This window comes from Oryctolagus cuniculus, chromosome 10 (genome assembly GCF_964237555.1).
Source record: "Oryctolagus cuniculus chromosome 10, mOryCun1.1, whole genome shotgun sequence".
Taxonomy (NCBI): domain Eukaryota; kingdom Metazoa; phylum Chordata; class Mammalia; order Lagomorpha; family Leporidae; genus Oryctolagus; species Oryctolagus cuniculus.
The window spans coordinates 38,988,104-39,011,093 of record NC_091441.1 but is presented as its reverse complement, the minus strand read 5'-3'; the positions used below and the strand labels follow the sequence as shown (position 1 = coordinate 39,011,093).

At 36.7% G+C, this 22,990-nt stretch overlaps 1 long non-coding RNA gene across 2 annotated transcripts in view; it reads right to left on the bottom strand.

Moving 5' to 3' along the window:
• LOC103349327 (uncharacterized) overlaps positions 1-22,990 on the bottom strand; it is a 123,637-nt gene that overhangs the window by 30,469 nt on the left and 70,178 nt on the right. The window contains exons 3-4 of one of the 2 annotated variants that reach the window (XR_007921483.2): positions 6,531-6,644; positions 5,682-6,025 (exon numbers count right to left, since the gene is read on the bottom strand). The exons of the other annotated variant lie outside the window; for it this stretch is intronic. This is a non-coding gene — a long non-coding RNA (uncharacterized lncRNA). Of the gene's footprint in view, positions 1-5,681; positions 6,026-6,530; positions 6,645-22,990 lie in introns of those variants that run through there. 2 annotated transcript variants of the gene reach the window in all.

Genomic DNA, 22,990 nt, shown 5'->3' with positions numbered 1-22,990 from the left:
CGAGCTTCAGAAGGCCCTCAATAAAGTTCCACATGACAGCCGTCCATTGAAGGCAAGAGCTAAGGAGATCCAGGGTGGAGCATGGAAGTGAATAAAGAACTAGCTTAAAAAAAAAGGAAGAATAAAAAAACAAAAGCAGAGGACAGAGATGCTGCTGACATGATGAGGTACATTGCCTTCCAGATAAGTTTGATAATAGCTAAGCTTTTTTTTTTTAATATAATTGTGTTAGTTTTTGTAGTTGAGAGCAGCATCTCAAAATGTTTATTGTGATAGAATTGCAGAAACTGAAGGAACTAGGTGCTTAATAGCCTAGATAAGATTAATTTCGAGTTAAACTGCCCCTAGCCTGGTTATGTTTTTACAGATTGCTGCAGTATTTGATCAGGAAGGAGGCAGAAAATAAACACTCTCAGTGAACCAGCAAGTTGGCTTTTTAAACATTAGAAACAGTTTCAACAGCTGAGATTGAGCTAATGAATTAAGATACAGGGAAGCATACATGAGGCTAAGAAAAAGAAAATGTGACTTCCATCTACCTGGGAAGGGTTAAGCAAACCAGGTAACTCGTTGGGGGCAATTTTTAATCTATAACTGAACAAGTTCAAGCAAATGATTTCTGATATCTCTTTAATAATAACCTTATATAATATGATAATTACGACATAGAATGTTGAATATTTGCCTTGAGTGACCAGGAGACCTAATGCTGACTACATCATTTCATTTAACAGATAGGGCAGAAAGTGACCCCAATCAGTCCCTAAACCATATAAACAGTTCATAATAGAAATAATAAGGAAAGAAATGCCAAGTATTTTCTGCAAAGTAAAGTTATTTTTACTAAATTATGGGCCATATTTTTGGATGTGTGCTCTCAAACAAATTAATACTGCTTGCTAGAAGAAAAAAAAAAGAAGATGCAAGTGTCTCAAATATATTGGATACATAAAAGCTGGAGATGCATAATCGTCTTGCGAGAGTTCTTAAATCTCTGTATATAAACTGTTTAAAAGTAAATTAAAATTATTCCTTAATGAAATACAAATCTGAAGTCACTTGAATAACTAATCATTTTATGACCCATGCAGTGAATTTTTAATGCCTACTTCTACCTGATTATTTTAGATATGTCTGTGTTGTAAATTAAAAGCTACATAAATCATTAATGTGTTGATACAGATCAGTGAACTGCTTACACTCTATGTGATTCCTTAGGACCCACAATGTCTGTTCACCTCCCTTCCTTTCAATTATATCACTGCCAGGCTCTTTTCCTCTGTTTATTTTCTCTAAGGTCTTATTTAGTGTTGCTGCATGCCAAACCTTGGTCATTTTTCCAATGTAGACTGATGTTCCAATCAAAGAGGCTCAGACTGCAAAAATGAGCAGTTCAAAGACCTAAGAGTGTGGACAGAGACATTATGAGAGGATATGAGAAGTTAGAAGTGTTTTAAATCCACACTCCCAAGAAACTGTAGCAAAAAAAACCTCTTCTTTGCACTTTCTTAGGTCAATGTGGCCTCTACTCTCCCTGAAAATATCGTACCCTTTTTGTATCTTGAGTTATAGCGTTCCTATAGCCTAGTAAGAAGGCTCTAATTCTATATCATTCTAGTAATTTTACTTCCTTCAGAGGCCAACATCTACATCATCTACAACACTGATCAAGCCTACTTTAAGATTAAGAGAAATGCAATTCATGTCAGAGGACTTTATTAAATTAAATTTATGGAGTATATGTTGTGAAAAATGTTTTATTCTAGATACTACAGAGAAATAAAAATATGTAAGACATAGGTGCTGTATAATGAGAAACAGTAAAATATTAAAAATAGTCAAACAATAGCATATGCTATGAGAGAGCATGCAACAAAGTTCTATAGATATTTAATCAGGGAAGAATAAACACAGAATTCAAAGAATGAATAAGAAATTGCCACAGATATTTGGACCAAATAAAACAACAAAAGGAAAGATCTTCTTTTAAGTACATACTCAAATGTGACTCCAGTGCAGACTATGAGTTCAAAAAAATAAATTTACTTTATAATAAACAGATTGAAAGACATAGAAATATTTCATACATTGAGGTATATAATTTTTCTGAACCGGAAAGATAAAATTATCATTGAAACTCTTTGAATGGGGAGTAATATGTTCAATCATGAACAGCAAGTGATTTGGACTAGGTTACATAGCTGAAGTTATGAGACCACTTAGAGGTAAAATCCCCATCCCATTTTCGTTTAACAGTGATTTTTGAGGCAGATACAGGTATATAATACGTATCACCCTTTAATCTCAGTAGTTTAACAAAAGTAAAAATTTAAAAACACTTACATTAATGGAGCTCATGTTCAATTGGAAATAGACAAGCAATATAAATAACTAGTAAACAGACATGTAACTAGTGATGATAAGAATCATCATAAAGGGTGAAGGAAGTATGGGGTTCTTGATTTTTAATTTTAAATAGGATAGTCATGGAAAATATTCCTGAAAAATTTGTCAGTTAAGTAGAGGTATAATTAAAGAATAGAGTCATGCAAATATTTAGAAATTTTTAGTGCTTCTTTAAGGTTTATATAATTTTTTTCCCTCCAAGTATGCCTCTCACTCTTGTGAGATGGCATCATATGCTCCTTTGTCTCTGACATTTTTGGGAGCAATAGGATAGAATCTATAACTAGCTCTTTGCTGGTATATAACTGGAAGCATATACTGTAGATAAAAAAATTCTACCATGATTCTGAATCCTTTATTTGAGAAGGGGTCCCTCAAAGCTCTTTATAGCCATTTTGTCCAGAATTTTACATATATATATATGTATGTATATATATGTAAATGATTAATTGCCACCAATGAATTTCTTCCAATTAAGTATGGGAAGGTATAATCTCATTAATGAACACAAAACATAGGAAAGATATTTTAAAGATATTTTAAGTGAATAACTAAGAGGTAAACGAAAGTAAAATTAAAAAGTATAGGAAAATGGGGGAAAATAAATTAGAATAAAATATAGAAGAGAAGAGAGTAGTATAATAAGGAAGTAGGTTAGTGAAAGAAAAGTAATTTATTTTATTGTACTAATGATAAACAATGTGGGAGATGATGAATTAGAAGAAAAGATATCTCCTTCTAGGTATTAGATATAGCTGTTTCAAATAGTCTCTCTTGTTCATTTGACTACTGCTGTGCAAAGAATAGTGGAAATATGAAAGTTCCATGAATTTTTGTTTGGTACAACTGACACTCTCACAACAAATTTTTCTATGGGTATTGCAGTTCAAAACCACTTAATCTATCTGGAACAAAATCTATAAACTAAAGTAAACAATGGAAAATTACTCTCAAGGAATGGAGTTTTTAATTATTGCAGTAGCTAGTGAGAAAGCAAGAAATTCCAGAAAAGAGGAAGCTACAGAAAGAATGCCAAAAAATTTTTCATATAAACCCTATGAAATGATTTATCTGATTTCTACATTATCTCTGGACAAGGTATATGTCAGCTGACTTGGCAGAAAGCAATATTGTTGTAAAATCAGTGAAGAAGCCATCAGATGCCTACTACTAGGAGAAACACTTTGGAATTTGAGTCAAGCAAAATTAACTGTTATGAGAAGGATAAAATAGAACATAAGTGGTTCTCCTCAATTTATCATTCATAATGTGAAGTGTACAATTAAAAGTTACCAGAGATAGTCAAGAGAAAAAGCAATAAATAGAAATCAACCATAAGATGATTGGGATGCTATAATTAGCAGAAAAATTTTAAAGCAGATTTTAAGATACATTAAAATTTTAAAGGAAATGGCAGTAATGAAGAATTAAGAGATTTGTATATTAGAGTAGTAAAAATCATAAAAACAAATCATTTTAAACCTCTAAAAATGGTAAGTACAGTGTTTTAAATAAAAATTACACTAACGGGCTTCGCAGTATATTAATGAAGCATGAGAATGCTTGACCATGTATCAGTACTGAACTTCAATATACTTCAACAAAAATTACATAGTCTGAGAATAGAAAAAAATCAAAATTAATAACAAAGCAAATGCAGTTTTAGTGACCTGTAGGACAATGGCACAAAGTCTAACACAGTTGTATCTGAAGTCCTAGGAATACAGGAGAGACTTAATGCATTAATGGCTCTGCTGCTTCTGAATACATTGGCTCAAAACTTCAAATGGGGCTATTCCTTGCTAAGTTTTATGAATGCCTCTCTCATCTACTCTTCTCTCCAATTTTCATTTCTCCCAGACAGATATTGACAAGAGGAATTTATACATAGTATACTTACAATCTTCTATAACTCAAAAACTAAAAAAAAAAAAAATCTAATAAAATTGATGTGTATATATGCATAGGAAAGAAAATAGATAAGTGGTTGTAACATATATGAAGAAATGTTCAATATCATTACTTCTTAGGGGAATATAAAATACAACTACAATGGATACTTCAATAATCAAAACATGCAATAGTTAAATAAAAAAATAAAAACTATTGACAACATCATAGGGTGTTAAAATTGTAAAACAAAATGAAGATCCAAAACTTAGTGTTTAAAATGTAGAATTGTATAAGAACTTTGCTAAAATTTTGGTGTTCTAAAATAAATTAAGTATCTATTAGATGAAGAATAAATTCTACTAAAATATATTTTCACAAAACAGAAAAAAATGCACAAAAGTTGTATACATGGATATTCATAGCAGGTGTATATAAAAAAAAAGAAGGAATTTAACAGCACACTGTAAATATATATTTAACAAACAATAAAGAAGTACTGGAAGAATGGAAGAACAAAAATGATCTATGATGGATATAAAACTATCAAATAATTTCAAACATACATCCCTTGTGTTAATACATTTTATGTAAGTGGATTAAATAACCCGAAAATGTAAAGATTGGCAGAATGTATATGTATATGTACATGCTTCAACCCAACAACTGTTTTGAGTCTCTGAATCTAAAATGTTTCTTTTGTTGGGTTGAATCACATAAGCATGTCCATTCTGCCAATATCCATATTTTGGGAGTGTTTAATCCACTTAGATAAAATGTGTGGATATAGAGGATGTGTATTTGACATTTTCTTGTTAAATACACACGCACATATACACATTCACAGAGATAGAAATCTTGTTGACAATAACTAATAGAGCTGACTACTTTAAAATAGACAAATAGTATTACTAGATAGAAAGAAGGGTGCTTGGTAAGCATAAAAATTATCTGTCTGCAAGATGATATAACAGGTTTTTAAACATATGTCAAATATCCATGAAGTATTATTATAACTTTCATATTTTTCTATAAGTTTGAAGTCATATAAAAATAAAATTTTATTAATAAAGACAAATTTAAGACTAAATGACAGATGATGGATAAAAGGAGAAATTTTTTGGGAGAGAATAGCAGCATATGAGGTTTTCAGTATTTAATTGAATGATTTGTAATTTCACTTAGTTATTTGACATTTTTGAGTATATATTGTTCAATGGCATTTGTTTTCCTAAACATTCAGATTCAGGAAATACAGCAATGCATAAAATATCCATTTTCACCCCACTCCCCCCGGCCCTTCCCCACAAAAAACAATAGAAGCTGATTTCAAATAAAAGAGAGCTTGCATTCTGGTTGGTAGAGCCATTATATCTGAAGGATATAACGTGAAAGGCATGTGAAATTATTTAACAAGGATTTATTGTGCACTTAGCAACTGGATAGACCTTGTGTTAGGTGTTAATTGTAGAATAGTAAGTAATGTCACTATGCTCATGTTGATAACAACTAACACCTAAACTTGATTTATTTTGTTTTTGCTTCCCAAATCCTGACAATGTGTCTTTGTTCTCCCCTCCAAGAATAAAGAAAGGCTAGTCTTTGAGAAGTTGATTGTGTGGCATCTGCCTTGGCTCCCCCACTCACTTTCCTTCATTGTGTAGGACTGATAGCTGATTAGCAAGTCCTAGTCCACCACGGATTGATGCTGAAGACACACCACCAAGTTCTGCAAATGGAAGAAACAATCAGGTGCATTGTTTTGAAAGGGTTGACTTTGAGAATAGATGTAATTAAAGTGAGAAATAATACAATGGTGCAATACAAGATCAGAGTCTATTGCATGAACCAGAAAGATAAATGGAGAAGGCAGGTCTCATCTTTCTTATGGGAGTGGCCCAGACTGACAGACATGTTTCCAGAGAAGGCAAAATCAGCTACTTTGAAAAGACAGTGGTGTTTGCTTTCATGGCTTCTTGTCTATGGAAAAGATGATCCAGATAACCATACTAATGTCTTCCTCCATCTGCCATTCACCATGGAGCCCCTGCCCTTCAAATTCTAATGTGCATTAGGAAGCAAGTACATGATATTTGTTAGATACATAATTCCCAATTTTTCCATAATCACTGCCCATCCACACAAATGTAGTTTTTCTAATATTCGCTTTTGAATTCACTTATGGGTAAAGAAGCATAGTCTTTACATCATAAAAATGCCAGTCTCAATCTTACCAAATATGATATGCTCAAAATTTGGCATCTATGATTTTCCACTTCTGATCTTGCTTATTTGTTTGTTGTATTTTGTTTTGTTTTGTTTTGTTTTTTCTCCCATCTTTCTTGAGCCTGAAAATGAATGAGTGGTATATTTTCTCTTTTATTAACACAAAAGCAAAAGCAAACTAACCTAGTTATTGCTCAGCATTAACCCAATCTAAAAATGAATGAATTATTAACCCATGAACTAAGGTTGGATTTCAAATCTTCTATCAATCTCCTAAAATTAGGTCATCACATTGCATTTATTTGTGTGATGAGAAAATCTTTGGTTTATATATGTCAAGGCAATGAGAGCTTTGTGGCTGAGAGACAGGTTGTGGAAGTTTGCAATTTGTTTCTATGGGTCACATACCTGAAGTGTTATCAATTTCTGTTTCAAATTAAAAATATATAGTGTTTTTTTGAGACAATTTTCATTTCACCTCTTCCAGTGAATAGCAAAACAATAAACATTATTTTATTATTTTGACTATGTTATAAAAAGGGAAATATGGATTTTTGGTATGATAAATACTTCTCAACCACCAGCTCTTGATTATTTGGAAATTGTTGACAACGACTTGCTCCCAATTTTGTAACATATAGTTAATTAAGACCTATTGGTAAAATGAAGGAGGCAATGAGAGAAGTTTATTACAATATGTTGGATTATTATTTAGATAAATTTATGTGGTGCCATTGATTTGGAAATTGTGCTTTTTTACTGCATATATCAAAATAAAAACCTTTTAACTACTACTTTAGACTTGAATTTAGAACAAATATTCAGGGACAAATTCTTCAATTAGATGTTTCTGAAAGAGACATAATTCAACTGATCCAAATTTACATTTCCAAATATTCAATAATCATGAAAAAGGAAAAAATGAAGAGGAGAATGGGGTGATAAAGAAGGAAAACAAGCAAGAAGGAAGGGAGGGAGAGAGGGAGGGAGGGAGGAGGGAGGGAAGATGGACAAAAAGAAGGGAAAGGGAGGGAGTGAAGGATGGAAAGCAGAACAAGGTGGAGAAGGAAGAAGATAAGAGGGAAGCAGAAAATGGAAGAGAAGCAGAGAGAGGTGAGAAGAAGCAAGAAGTCAAGATGGAAATTATAGAAAGGGAAAAAAAGCTTAGCCAACTAATAGATTAAAAAAAAAAAAAAACTTCAGGTTTATTTTGTTTTGTCTGCTGTGCAAAATAGAAAAGTTATGAAGTACTTTGGTTGCTCCGTTTCATTATAAACAAGAACAAATGAGTTGGCTAAAATATTGGAAAATCTAGGTAAAGCTGAAAAGAGTTTGAAAGTAGTCAGACACAGAGCTTCTGTCTGTTTGAAGTAATACTTCTTTGGTTTGCTTATGAAAGCATCATGGATTCTATCTCTTTTGTCCTAGGTAGATTTGTGATGTTACCACAAAGTTCTGTTCAATTAGAGCTAGTAGCTCAACTAAATCCAATTTTAACTCTTCCATATTGCTCCTCATCCTCACTCCTCTTTCATGCCCCTCTTAGTTTTCCCCATCACACTCCTTTACAACCCTCACAGTGAACCCAATTTTCCAGAATACAGCTTGGGTGGAAGCATTTAGGCTCTTTGAGCCACCCCAAGCAAGGTGGGCCAGGTGCTTGCTTTCTTAATGCAGGGAGGGTGGGCCAGAGCAGTGTCCACCAGCTTTGAGGGAATCTGACCTCTCATCTGAGGCTTCTGCCTATTAGGGATATGTTTCTGTCTGCAATTCACATGCATGATATTTGCATTGTCCATGCTACTCAAGTGTTTCTCCACATCTTACTCCTCATGGAAGAGTCTTGTGTTTTCTCTGTCAATGGGTCCCAGTCCATGAAGGGAAATGAAAGCTTCATGTGAAGAGTAAAGAAGGCAGCCTGGGTAAAGCAAAACCCACTGCCCAAACTCAGCCACTGATCTGGGAGTGTGGATCCTGTGTGGGCTACACCACTTTCTTCCACGTCCCAGCATCTTATAGATAATGTAAGAGCACTTTGAGCCTCTCCCTGCACAGGTATTGCAGGTGATGTGGGCAGGCATGATCATCTGCTAATGAAACTTTAACTAGAGTACAGAAAAATAAATTAAAAATCCCATAAAGATACAGCAAATATTTCCTAAATTTTTTTTTTCATTTTTCTTCCTCTTCTTTATTCCTTATTGTTGAATCAATCTTCTTTCTGTCATTAGTTTTTACAAATTGAGGACTAGTGTATTAGAGGCTGAACACTGAAATATAAAAGATGCATGAGTGTCTCTGAATTCAAAAGCAGGGGGTGGAGCCCAAAATACATTCCATTAAGGAACAGGTAAGGACCTCCCCAGGATACCTGGGCAGCCTGGTGCAACTAGGGTACAAGTGACAATGAACTATGACTTTATAGCTTCTCTTTCCATTTTATATCTGTCTCAGTTACCTGAATTATCAGGTTACAGAATAATTTTTGTCTATTTTATACTTTGCACAGTGCAAGTTTAACCATGATAAGAAAGCATAAACGGTCATAGTCAAAGTGGAGGTTCTCTCCTCCCTTCAGAGAAAGGCACCTCCCTCTTTGAAGACCTGTTCTTTCCACTGGGATCTCACTCACAGAGATCTTTTTGCCAGAGTGTCTTGGCTTTCCATGCCTGAAATACTCTCATGGGCTTTTCAGCCAGATCCGAGTGCCTTTAGGGCTGATTCTGAGGCCAGAGTGCTATTTAGGACATCCGCCATTCTATGAGTCTGCTGAGTATCTCACTTCCCATGTTGGATCACTCTCCCCTTTATTTATTCTATCGGTTGGTGTTAGCAGATACTAGACTTGTTTATGTGCTCCCTTTGACTCCGTGTCTAAACAAGATAAGAGTCGGAGAACTCAAGGGGCTTCCATAGCCTTGGAAACTCATAACTGGTGCATAGGGAGATTACTGATGCCATAAACAGGAGTGTCAATTGGTAAAGTCAACAACAGGAGTCACTGTGCACTTACTCCTCATGTAGGATCTCTGTCCTTAACGTGCTGTACACTGAGGCTTAATGCTATAACGAGTACTCAAACAGTATATTTCACTTTGTGTTTCTATGGGGGTGCAAACGACTGAAATCTTTGCTTAATGTACACTAAACTGATCTTCTGTAAAAAAAAAAAAAAGAGAAGAAATTATCAATTCCCAACTTGACTCTCACTGGGATTAAACATGACAATAGGTCTGATCTGATTTCATCATCATTTAAAAAAAATCATCTATTATTTTTCACTTTATGTTTCTGTGTGGGAGCAAACTGTTGAAATACTTACTTAAGGTATACTAAGCTGATCTTCTGTATATTAAGATAATCGAAAATGAATCTTGATGTGAATGGAAGGGGAGAGGGAGTGGGAAAGGGGAGGGTTGTGGGTGGGAAAGGGGAGGGTTGTGGGTGGGAGGGACGGTATGGGGGGGGAAGCCATTGTAACACATGAGTCGTACTTTGGAAATTTATATTCATTAAATAAAAGATTAAAAAAAAAAAAGAAAGCATAAACGGTTCTTCTGAAAAGGCAGGCACCATGGAGTCAGAGGGACATGAGTGTAAATCTCAGTATTTCACTACACAGTTGTGTGAACTCAGTGAGTTACATTTTTTTAAAAAAGATTTATTTATTTATTTGAAAGCCAGCATTACACACACAGAGAGAGGAGAGGCAGAGAGAGAGAGAGAGAGGTCTTCCATCCGATGGTTCACTCCCCAATTGGCCTCAATGGCCAGAGCTGTGCCGATCCGAAGCCAGGAGCCAGGAGCCAGGAGCTTCTTCCCGATCTCCCATGTGGGTGCAGGGACCCAAGGACCTGGGCAATCTTATTACTGCTTTCCCAGGCCATAGCAGAGAGCAGGATAGGAAGTGGAACAGCCGCGTCTCAAACTGGCACCCATATTGGATGCCGGAGTTTCAGGCCAGGGCGTTAACGCGCTGCTCACTATGCCGGCTCTGAGTTACATGTGTTTTTAAGCTTCAGTTTCCTGATCTGAAAATGAAGGTATTGTCTTCCTGCCTTGCAATGCAGTTTTGAGTTTTAAATAAGTTAATACTTATACAGATGCCTGATATACTGAGCAGCAGATATTAAGTGCTCAATACAGGCTGCATTGACTCTAACTTGAATGAGTTGCTGACCACAAATGTCCAAACCACAAGTTCCTCTCACTGCTCATGTTCCACATGCTGGTCTCTTATAAATTGTTTCTGCAAGAAGGAAATGTCTTGCAAAAGGAATCAAATACTTCTGGCTTCTCACAGTAAACCACATCTCCTGCATAATAACATTAAGCAGAAAATGAAGGTAATTTTTTGATATTGTCAGCCAAAATTCCAATGTTTGAAGGACAGTAGGATTTCACTTTACTCTGATTCATTTACATGAGTATGCAGTTCAAAATAGCTGCTAAACAGCTTATAGGCGCACCTGTATATATAGAGCTTATGCAAAATATTGAAAGCAAACTAGTTGTAGGTACATTGAGATTAGAAAGTGTTGTAAGTTATTGCTATAACTGACAGAACATTATGAACTCTTCATTATAGATTTAGAGTCTTCTCCGATTTTCTCATTTCCAGTCCTTTAAAATTCAAAATTGGATCATATTTTATGCTTGCAGGGTGTTTTCTCAATAAATATAGCCTTTCACATTGGTTTCTTTTTCTGTTTCTGCACATCTGGTTGGTTATGTCTCCAATTAAATTGCATTCCAATTTATCTTATAATAGTAATAATAATAAAACTTTTGCAGATCAAATAAAGCCTCCCCAAGGAGTTGTTTCTCTCATACCCTGGCTAGAGTGCAGCTAATTCTGAGCAGTCAATAGTGGTTTGGATCTATTATATTTTACTCACAAGGACTGAAGCTTAGTTTTTTGTTCTGCTGGATTTGTTTATTTGTTTGCTTGTTTTGAAGGAGTGGAAGAAAATTGGCAAAATATATCATTCCAAAGTTGTGTTTCTTTTATTCATTTATTTATTCATTCATTGAACAAGCACTGAACTATGGATTGTGCCTCCAGTCCATTTTGTTCTTTTTGGCATAGGCGTTAGAACCATATGGTAAGAGTAATTTTTTTTCTTTTTTGTGTAATTGATTTTGTTGTTTGTTTATTTTTAATGAACACAAGAACCTCTCTCCCCAAGTAAATACTTTCCCTTTTAATTGGTTTTTATTTTGGAATGCTTGCATTCTAAACTCCCCTTCCCCCTGACTTTTCTTTTACCTTGAAAGCAGTAAATTCTCAAAAAACTTGGATCCAAGCAGAGAGATATTGAATTTTAGATCTCTAAGCAACCATAGAAATAATGTTGGTAAAATACTTGATATACTTGATCATGCTGTGGGTAAATGCTATGTTTGGCCAGAAATATGTATGACTGAATATCCTGAATGGCAATCTTTCAAAAAAAGCTCCAGAAATCATTTCAATGACAGGAAATGGATCAGTACACTTAGTAGTCTCTAACAGCAGAATAGCACTTTATTGATTTTCATGTGTCAATCCTCAGAAAATTCTTTAATGATAGAATAAATTGGTTTTATTAACTTTATTTTCTTACTTATGAGAATACAAAAATACATATTTCTCATTAACAAGTCAATTAAAATTGGCATGGTAAGAAAAGGCAACCTCATAATGTAGCACTTAATGAGACAACTTTTAAGGAAATACTTCAGAATTTAGAGTCAATATCACACCCTAATTACACTATATTCTTGTTGTTTACTTATAGTTACCTAGAGGAAATGAAAACTTAAGTTGTGATTACTCTTCTTTTGGTCTAATTTTTTTTTTTTTTGTAAAGAGTCCCAGGTATAAGAATTTTCCAAGCCTTGAGCAACTTACAGAGTCATATTTAATAGTATTTTAAAGATAATTTCTATTATCTAGATAACTTATTCTTGATGAACTTGGGGGACAGATAGCTGAGGATTATTTGTGGTTGAAGGTTACAACTACCCTTGGTGAACCTGTTTTGCATTTTCTAAGCTAGAACTTAATCATTTGATTTTGTAAACCCTTGAAATATGAATTTGAGTAAAGGTGCCTAATAATAATAATAATAAAGACTTAAACTTAGCTTTAGGTACCTAGAGAGGAGTCAACTCAGGATGCTTTACCATTGAATATCATCAACTCATATATTGCTAAAAGTTCTGGAGAAGGAACTAGTCTCAATATGTATATATATATATATACACACATATATATATGATTAATTCCCAACTTATTGCTCATTTTGCATATTTGTTATAATAATTTGTGTAGGAAAGAAAGGTAAACCATAATCTCTCAGAGGTACATCAATCTTGGGGAATATCACATCCAGACCTTTTATTTTATAGGTGGAGAAACTGAAACCCACTTGAAAGGACATCCTCCAATCAGTACAGCAGAGAAGACAGTATACATTTCTAAAATTGCAACTTGGAAGGAGAACTAGGAAGCAAAGTGAACTGCATGCCATAGCTATTAAATAACAAGACTCTTCAGGCCGGCGCCCAGGCTCAATAGGCTAATCCTCCACCTGCGGCGCCGGCACACCAGGTTCTAATCCCGGTCAGGGCGCCAGATTCTGTCCCGGTTGCCCCTCTTCCAGGCCAGCTCTCTGCTGTGGCCCGGGAAGGCAGTGGAGGATGGCCCAAGTGCTTGGGCCCTGAACCCCCTGGGAGACCAGGAGGAAGCACCTGGCTCCTGCTTTCGGATCAGCGCAGTGTGCTGGCCGCAGAGCACCAGCCACGGTGGCCATTTGGGGGGGGGGGGGTGAACCAATGGAAAAGGAAGGGGAGGAGAGGAGAGGAGAGGAGAGGAGAGGAGAGGAGAGGAGAGGAGAGGAGAGGAGAGGAGAGGAGAGAGGAGAGGAGAGATAACACAGATATCTTCCATCCACTGATTTACTTCCCAAATGGCCGCTACAACCAGGGCTGGGCCAGGCTGAATCCAAGAGCCAGGAATTCCATTCAGGTCTCCCACATGGGTGGCAGTTGCTGAAATATTTGAACCATCTGTCTCTACTTTCCCAAGCACATTAGTGGGAAGTTGGATCAGATGTGGAGTAGCCAGAACAGCTTTGACATGGAATGCTGGCATTGCAAGACTCGGCTTAAACCACTGCACCAAAATACCAGTCACTAGCATAGGCTTCCCTGGCCTAGTTTTCCCTACACAGTGCCTAGGCTAATATCTACCTCACACCCTCATTTTCTCTTCAGTTATTATTCTGCATTGACCTCATGATCGTTGAATTAAAATCCCATTTTCATGTAGGTTGTTGATTGTGGGTTCAGTGGTAAGGAAGAAGAATGCTGACTGAGAAAACAGAAACATGAAAGGATCTCTTGTAAGGAAGCCAGGTAAAGAGACAGAAAGAAGACGCAAATGGATGGGGAAATCTGGGACAAAGTGAGGATATTTAAGGAGAAAAGTATTCTCAGCAGGAGGAACTAGTGAGGTTAATGTGAGGGCTGAGGACATCCACTGGAGATCCTTCTTCATGTGCCAAACTGATCCATTTCCGTGGGAGTTAGCAAAGGGATTCCTCACCCAGGATTCAGACATTTACTGCCTCAGATCAGTGGGCTAGAGAAAATCACAGAAGAAAAAGAGAAATTTGAGATATTTTGTTTGATTATGTCGGAGGGGTGGTAAAGAAACAGAAAGCTGTAAAGGGGTGGTAAAGAAACAAAAACCTGGCTTTTGTTACAGTGGCCATAATGGCGCAACTGTTGAAAGTTTACAGTAAGAACAACAGATGCCTTCAGGTTGTGCTTTAAATAATGCAGCTCAGAGACCTATCAAAATAATCACAGATTGTGGAAATACCTTGTTCATTTTTTGTAAAAAGATTTTATTTCTTTATTTGAGAGACAGAGTTACAGACAGTGAGAAGGAGAGACAGAGAGGGAACTCTTTCATCTGCTGGTTCACTCCCCAAATGGCCACAACAGCCAGAGTTGGGCTGATCCGAAGCTAGGAACAAGGAGCTTCTTCTGGGTCTCCCACATGAGTGCAGGGACCCAAGGACTTGGGCCATCTTCTACTGCTTTCCCAGGCCACAGCAGAGAGCTGGATGGGAAGAGAAACTGCCAGTACTAGAACTGGTGCCCATATGGGATGCTGGTGCCTCAGGTGGAGAATTAACCTACTGTGCCAGTGTCGGCACCATTGATTTTTTAAATACACTACACCATGATTTGTCCTTGACCATGAAATGATGGTGTAAATGTGCTTGTTAAGTAAGTTCATTAATTTACTCATTCAATAATGAGAAACTACTCTAAGTTATAATTTATTTGAAAAGGTTTTGAAAAATACTTGTTTCCTAATTGACAGACACCACATTCAGTCTACCTCAATGCTGTTTGAAGTTAATATTGAGCATTGAAAGCACCTTTAAAGGATAATTTTTTAAAGATTTATTTATTTATCTGAAAGCAGAGTTACACAGAAAGAAGGAGAGAAGAGAGAGAGACAGAAAGATCTTCCATCCACTGGTTCACTTCCCAGTTAGCCGCAATGGCCGGAGCTATGCCAATTCGAAGCCAGGAGCCAGGAGCTTCCTCCAGGTCTACCACATGGGTGCAGGGGCCCAAGGGCTTGTGCCATCTTTCACTGCCTTCCCAGGCCACAGCAGAGAGCTGCATGGGAAGTGGAGCAGCTGGGACTTGAACCAGCGCCCATATGGGATGCTGGCACTACAGGTAGCAGCTTTACCCACTATGCGACAGTGCCAGACCAAGGATAATTGTTGAATTGAGGTCTCTCATTATGAGATACTAACTCATTCGCTCATCTATCAAACATTTATTCAGTTTTTTTTTTCTTCTAAGATTTATTTATTTGAAAAGCAGAGTTACAGAAAGAGAATGGGAACAGAGATCTTAAATATACTGGTTCACTCCCCCAAAATGACCACAACAACCAGGGCTGGATCAGGTTGAATCCAAGAGCCTGGAACTCCATCAAGGTTAAACACATGGCTGATCATCTTCTGCCACCATCACAGACACATTACCAGGGACCTGGATTGTAAGTCAAATAGCTAGGACTGGAACCAGCGTTCATATGGGATACCAGCACTGCAGGAGGTGGCTTAACCACCGGCAGCACAATGAAGTCCCCCTACTCAGTGTTTTCTTTGTGCCACAAGCATGGTCTGGGTCCTGAGAATTAATGAATGAATGGGTACACGTCACTTTGTGAATATACTAAACTTTTCATAGTAAATACGTTCCTGAAAATTGAACTATAAATTGAGTCATGAATAAATAAACTAACAGAGACTGATATTTGGAGGGAACCCTGAGGAAAATCTTTATGGTGTTACATAGAAAATCTTTTTGTAAAAAAGTTGTCATATTTTTGCATGTCTTCGTCCTGAATTTCTACATGCTAAATAGGAATACCACCTGTACTTTGCTCCCCATTTGTGGGGTAGTAGCATTTCAATTGGCTGCAGAATCTTAAACTAATCATTTTCTTTCTCAACATTAAAAAATGTTGAATGGCCAAACACTCATCAAAAATGTCAAAAATGTTTTCATTTTTGAAAATCTACTCTAAATTCTGAAGTGGCTTGATTAGGTTAGAGTGGTTTTTATATCATTTTCTATAACCACTTAACTTAAGGGTAACTTTTAATGACATCTTACCAAGAGCTTATAGAATTTTAAAGCAATCAGGGTTTTTTCCTTCAAATATAGTGTGAAGAAAATTAAACCAATTTATGCTACATATAAGGCCTTATCTGTGTTCTATATTTATGTTGTTAAGAATATGCAATATGATTTTTAGCTTTATAGTGTTACCTTATATTTGTAAATCACTTTATATTTTTAAAGTAATTTAATGAGTTATCTCTTTTAAATCTTGTGTAGCAAACAACTGACACATAATTTCATTTCTTGTTCTGTAAGCTAATGTATAAATTTACCCAAACTGATTAAACTAGAACTTGTTTTGATTCTTGCTTCATGTTGCAGTCTGTTTTCCTCTTCTATTCACAGGAAGAATTGTCTTTAAGACTGGAATATAGGAGAAAGATTTTTATCCCACTCTTTACTGATTCAATATATTTCTTTTTTCACTTCAAGGTTTGGAGTGGTGACTCCTCTATATGAGCAAACTACTCTGAGAATCAATCAATCAGAGTAGTGATATGATAATGCATGATGGTTGTCCTTTCTTCATATCCTCACCAAGACATTTTATTGCCTTTTTCATTATAGCTATCCTAATAAGAATAAAATAGTACCTAATTGTGGGTTTTTCTTTTTTAATTTATTCATTAGAGAGAGAGAGAGAGAGAGAGAGAGAGCATGAGCCAGAGCTCCCATCTCCTGATATACTCTCCAAATGCAAACAACAGCAGGAGTTTGCTGAGGCTGAAACCAGGACCAGGGAATCCAATTCATGTCCCCTTAGTGTCAGCAACTGAACCACTTGAGTCATCTCTGCTTTATCCCAGGGCCCACAACATCAGGGAACTGGAATCAGGAGCCAGAAATGAGGATTGGACCTATGCATTCTGATATGGGACATGGACGTATTATCCTCTAGACAAAACACCTATCCCTCGTTATGATCTTTTTTTTTTTTTTTTTTTTTTTTTTTTTTTTTTTTTTTTTTTGACAGGCAGAGTGGACAGTGAGAGAGAGAGACAGAGAGAAAGGTCTTCCTTTGCCGTTGGTTCACCCTCCAATGGCCACCGCGGCCGGCACGCTGTAGCCGGCGCACCACGCTGATCCGATGGCAGGAGCCAGGTACTTATCCTGGGGTGCAGGGCCTAAGGACTTGGGCCATCCTCCACTGCACTCCTGGCCACAGCAGAGAGCTGGCCTGGAAGAGGGGCAACCGGGACAGAATCCGGCGCCCTGACCAGGACTAGAACCCAGTGTGCTGGAGCCGCTAGGTGCAGGATTAGCACATTGAGCCACGGTGCCGGCCAAACTCACTCATTTTAAAGGGAAGGAAGCAACTGCCACCAATCCTGAGAAGCTTCATAAAAATTTGCAAATTCCTTATGAAATATACATGAGATCCTCTTGTATTTTTTTAAATCTTGTTACAGGATTTCCTTTTAAAAATATTTATTTATTTGAAAATCAGAGTTACTGAGAAAAAAGTAGAAACAGAGACAGAGAGAGAAAGAGAGAGAGAGAGAGAAATATCTCCATTCACTAGTTCACTCTCCAAATAGGTACAATTACCAGGGCTGGGCTAGGCCAAAGCCAGGAGCCAGGAGAATCTTCCGGGTCTCCCAATTGGGTACAGGAACCCAAGGACTTGGACCATCATCTGCTGATTTGCCAGGCACATCAGCAAGGATCTGGATTGCAAGTGGTGCAGCCAACCAGCACTCAAACTGGCACCCATATGGGATGCCAGCACTGCAAATGGTGGCTTTACCTGGTACACCACAGCACTGGTCCTACCCATTTTTGTAGCCTCTTTCAGGCTGCTCTGTCTAAAGAACAGAGGTGGGTTAAACAACATGTGCCTGGAACATCCCTTCAAACCATTCCATTCCCATGAACTTCTTACAAATGGACACACACATCTAAAATACTCACTTTTGAATTTACCATTTTGCTAATTTTCACATATTATTCAGAACAGAATTCTTTCATCCTTAGTTAGAAGAAAAGGTTCATACTTTTCAACAGAGAGGTCTTATTTCATACAAAAAAACAAGATTGTAAGTTCTCCATGGTGCTTGTTGTATAAAGAGAGAGAGAGGGAGAGAGACCAGCGTATCAGCTGTTTGATTATACAGGACCTACTTAGCCTAGTTGATCAGTTTTGTGTAATATTGAATAAAGCCACAGACATGCAGAGAACCACTCTGCAAGTTCACACAAGAGTCAGTGCTATTTCCTTAATCTGGTAAATCTTGAGATAATGAGCACTTTCTGAATAAACTTTGCTTAAAAAAAATTGGCGTAGACTTCTTTAAAAATCTAATTCCCAGAAAAGGTACTATATTCATCCTAACCAGCTCCAAGGCAAACAGTGTGATTAGAAGTACATTCATAATTCAACGTGGTTAAATGCCAAGGGCCAAAGAGATAGCACTCTGCTGGCCAGTGTGGAGTGAGATGACATTCATGGTTGATTCAGCTCCTTGCAGCAAGCTGCGTAATTGGAGAAACCGAAGGAAGTGACCCCAGCCATGTGTCCTAGTGGTGTCAAAATATATTCTTGTCAGTCTGACAAGTGGCCAGTTTGAAGGGTCTTTTCAATTAAAGTAAAAATGGTGTTACAATTTTTAAGATTTTTGGAAATACTAAATCTAAAGTGAGAATGAAGGACTAGAGTAAAAGAACTATCTGTCTCTAGTAACCATGGACATAAGAAAAGTTTCTTATAGTTCCCAAAGTCTTTTGTTTTAAATCATCTAATTTGAGTTCCAGACTGTATAAAGTTGAGGTTAATATGTGCATTTCTTTTTTAGATGAAGAATACAAGGCAAGAAGCATTTAAGTGAGAAGCAGTTTAGTCTAGTAGTTTGAAACAGAATATTGGGTGTCAGAGCTATTGAGTGTGAGTTTCCTCTGTGCTGTAACCTGGAAGTGAGCTGTGACAAATTATTCCATGTCTCTGTCATCAAATCAGAAAAATGTTGATTAAAAATGGCCACTTTGCAATTAGGTTATGGTGGGGATGAAATCAAATACCATGTGTGACTCAGTTACCTCCGTGGACAACCCATAGTAGTTATAAGGAACATCTTATCTGTTAAGACCATATAAGCAAAGGCACATACTTCAAATAAGAACCATATAAGGAAGCTGACATCTACTGATTCCCTATCTCAATCTCTTTCCTACACTTTTTCTGTCTCCTACATAGTATAACACTCTTTATTTAAGTCATGGTTATTCAATCATCACAAATACAAGGATTCCTTGGTATGCTCACAAAATTATGATAGTCTCAGGATTATTTCACATTCATAGTATTTATTCCACAACACCTTGCAAGTGCACATAGAGCTACACCATGCACACATGAGATGAACAGACTCACAAGATACAGTAAGGCTTAGTCAGCAAGAGTCGAGAAAAGGACACCTGTGGACTGAAATAAGAGAGAGAAGGTTTTGTCGTGTTTATGTTTGTTGTTGTTTTTATTGGTTGTTAAGCACAGGAACAGACCAAGATAATCCCTGGAGTTCAAACTCTGGTAAATAAGGAGAGGAGGGGCAAAGAAACTAGTATGAGAAAAAGGATCAATCAGAAAAGAATTCAAAAAGAAAGGTAAGAAAAGCAGAATTCAGGGGTTGTGGATGTTGACATTGTTTTACAAGGGGTGTGAGACCAGACTGGCGAGACTTTGACCTTAGTGGCAGGGCACTCTCTGCAAGTCTCTTTGGTGGACCTCCATGTGTATGATTGGACTGGTTCAAAGGTAAGTGACTTCTTTCACTGTTAACTGCCACAGAAGATGATAAAATCCATTGCCATACCTAGCTTAGTATCACACTTTAATTTGATCTTTAGATAAAAATAAAACGAAATGTGTGCATGTGTTGGAAGTGGGGGTGGGGGTCAGTGTATGTTTCCTTCCAGGAACAATTTTTACTCTAATACTCTCATTCCCTGCAATTCATGGCTTATGGAGCTGGCTCTAGTTTAAGGAACAGCTGGGAAGCTGGCTCCCTAGCCTTCAGGCCACTATTGACTACAAGTCTTCCAGCACAACCAGATTAATGGGATTGAGTACAACTATAGTAGGTTGCACTAATTAATCAATTTTATTTTACTTTATATACTTGCAGTCAAGGCTTTTACATTTAGCATGCAAATTTATGTAAATTAAAATTCAAATACATGCAAACAGATATGCAAATATGTGTCCCTAGATTTGCTAAGGAAAAAAATCTGGTAGCCCTACTGTAAGTTCCTAAAATGCAGCTGGGGGAAGGGAGAGAACTTGAACTATTCTTGCAGCTTGATCTGCCTTTCATTTGTTAATATATGCAAGTTGAAAATGAAAATAAAAACATGTTTTACTTCAGCTGCTCCCTATGTTATAAAATAGAAAGCTGAAAATCTGCAACAATAACAGGAACAAAATCTGTGTCTCCTCATTGAGATAAGAATTCCAAACTTTTATTTATTCCAAAATCATCTGCCTGTAGGCATGGAATCTCATAAGTGCAGGTTTCTCACTTTTAATTGATCGGATTGAAGTTATAACTAAACCCAGGGGAAATGTTCTTAGAGCCTTAAAACACAAGACCTTATAATATAAGCTTTGAGCTGGATATAAATTGCTCAGGAATCCACAAAAGAAACTCAGGAGAGTAGGAGGAAAATTAAATAATGAAAAATTACAATTTGATTAATTCATATTGAACAAATATTTTATTTAAAAGATCATTATTTGCTAGTGAGCTCAAGTTCATGGTCAGAAGCATCTTCTATGAGGGTTGAAATGGAAATTTCCTATAGAAAAATATAAGCCAGAAGCTTAATTGAAAATATATTGCTGTGGATGAGATAGTTACACATTACAGTTATTTACAAATAGATATAATCATTTAGAAAGTAGTAAATGAGTGATAACTCATAAATCAATAACTTAGGATAAACTCATAAATCAATAACTTAGGATGGGCACTAGCCCAGGTGACTGAGACCTGGATTTACCATAGGTTTGCTGCTTTATGGTATGGTATGCTATGGCATTTGTCTTCATAAGGAATAGCTATGACATGCCATGACATTTGACCACATGATATGACATTTGTCTACAGATCCTCAATTTTCTCATTTGTAAAATAAGATAATAGCAATTGCCTGACCTCCTTTAAATATTACCACATTTTCCAAATGAAAAGCAGTTAAGTGCTAAATGGACTTTAATTACTTTTTCAGAAGTTTATCTGTGGTCATTGCCAAGTTTTCCTTTCTGGGAGGTCTCTAACCACTGGAGACTTGGTTATAGATTCAATCTGATCAATTAAAGATTAGCAAGTTTGTATAAGAAGTTCGATGTCTCAAGAAAGATATTTCTGCTATAAGTTTAACTTGAAGTTAGCTCAAAGAGGAAACTTACCTGCTAACAAAATAGTGAAAGGGGACCATTTCTCAAATTTGGGATCATTTTCTTCTGTGTACATGAGACTTTTTGATAAACGATTTAAATGCTCCTCCCAGGTTCCATGATCTAGTTATGATAGATTCTGGTCTCTCTGTTTTTGTTTTTGTTTCTGTTTTTTTTTTTTTTTCTTAAAATTTATTTATTTGAAAGGCACACAACACACACCCCAAAACTCTGGTTTGGGTTCACAGGAGTACTCATTTTGTATCTCAAACCAGTCTGTACTGGGTGACTTTTCATGTCTCTGACATCTATCTCTTCTCAGCTGCTATCAATATTTGGGGCAATGGTCCTCTTGTAATTTGTGCCAAAAAATATCAACTGCTTAAAGTAATTTGCATTTTATCATTCATTCACTCATTCATTCATGTATTATTTTTTTGCTCTATGAATATTGTTGGATATTCAGCATAAATGTGACATGATCTCCGAAGACAAAAATTTATTTACAGTCTAGTGGATTAGAGAAGACATATTACGTCCACGAAACGAAATTTGCCCTCATTTCCTGGATGTGAGAAGGAAAGTATTCTAATGTCTGATAGAAACTATCTCCAATAATCAGCTAAAAAGCATTTGATTTGGTCAATAGATGCAAAAGCCAACATTTACTTAGAACAGATTGTCAGAATCAGGTGCCTGCTTTAAGAAAATTAACCTTGTATTATTGACCTCAGGGACAAAGGTGAAGTCATGCACATGTATGTGTATATGTGTGTGTGATGTGTGCAAGGCATCTTTGCTATACCTTACATGAGAAATGATGAGTGCATGACAATGAAAATATCTGAAAAGAGGTATGACTCATGAGTAGTATAGGCAAGTGATTTTTTACAGCAATTGTAGGAGAAGAAAGACACAAATATGAAGTCAAAATTTTCTGCCCATGATTACGGGTGGAATGGAGCTATCATTAACAGAAAGTAGTATGGGTGATTGTGTGATGGGAAGATGCTGGGGCAGAGAAAGTGAATGCAGTTTAGAGTTTGTCTAGCCACAAAGGAGTAGATTTGGTGATGATTTGGTACATAACTGTCATAGAGACCAGGAAAAGCCAAATGAGAATCTGGAAGAGGGGATAGAATTTCTTATGATACAGAAATTAGGTGACACTCTGGATGTAGGTGAGTTTAAAGGAGAAGGTGTTAGGGCTGGCTTGTGATACAGAGAGTAAAACCACAACCTGTGGCACCAGCATCCCATATGGGTGCAGGTTCAAGTCCCAGCTGCTCCACTTCTTATCCAGCTTCCTGCTAACGTGCTTAAGAAAGCAGAGGATGACCCAAGTGCTTGGGACCCTGTACTCATGTGAGA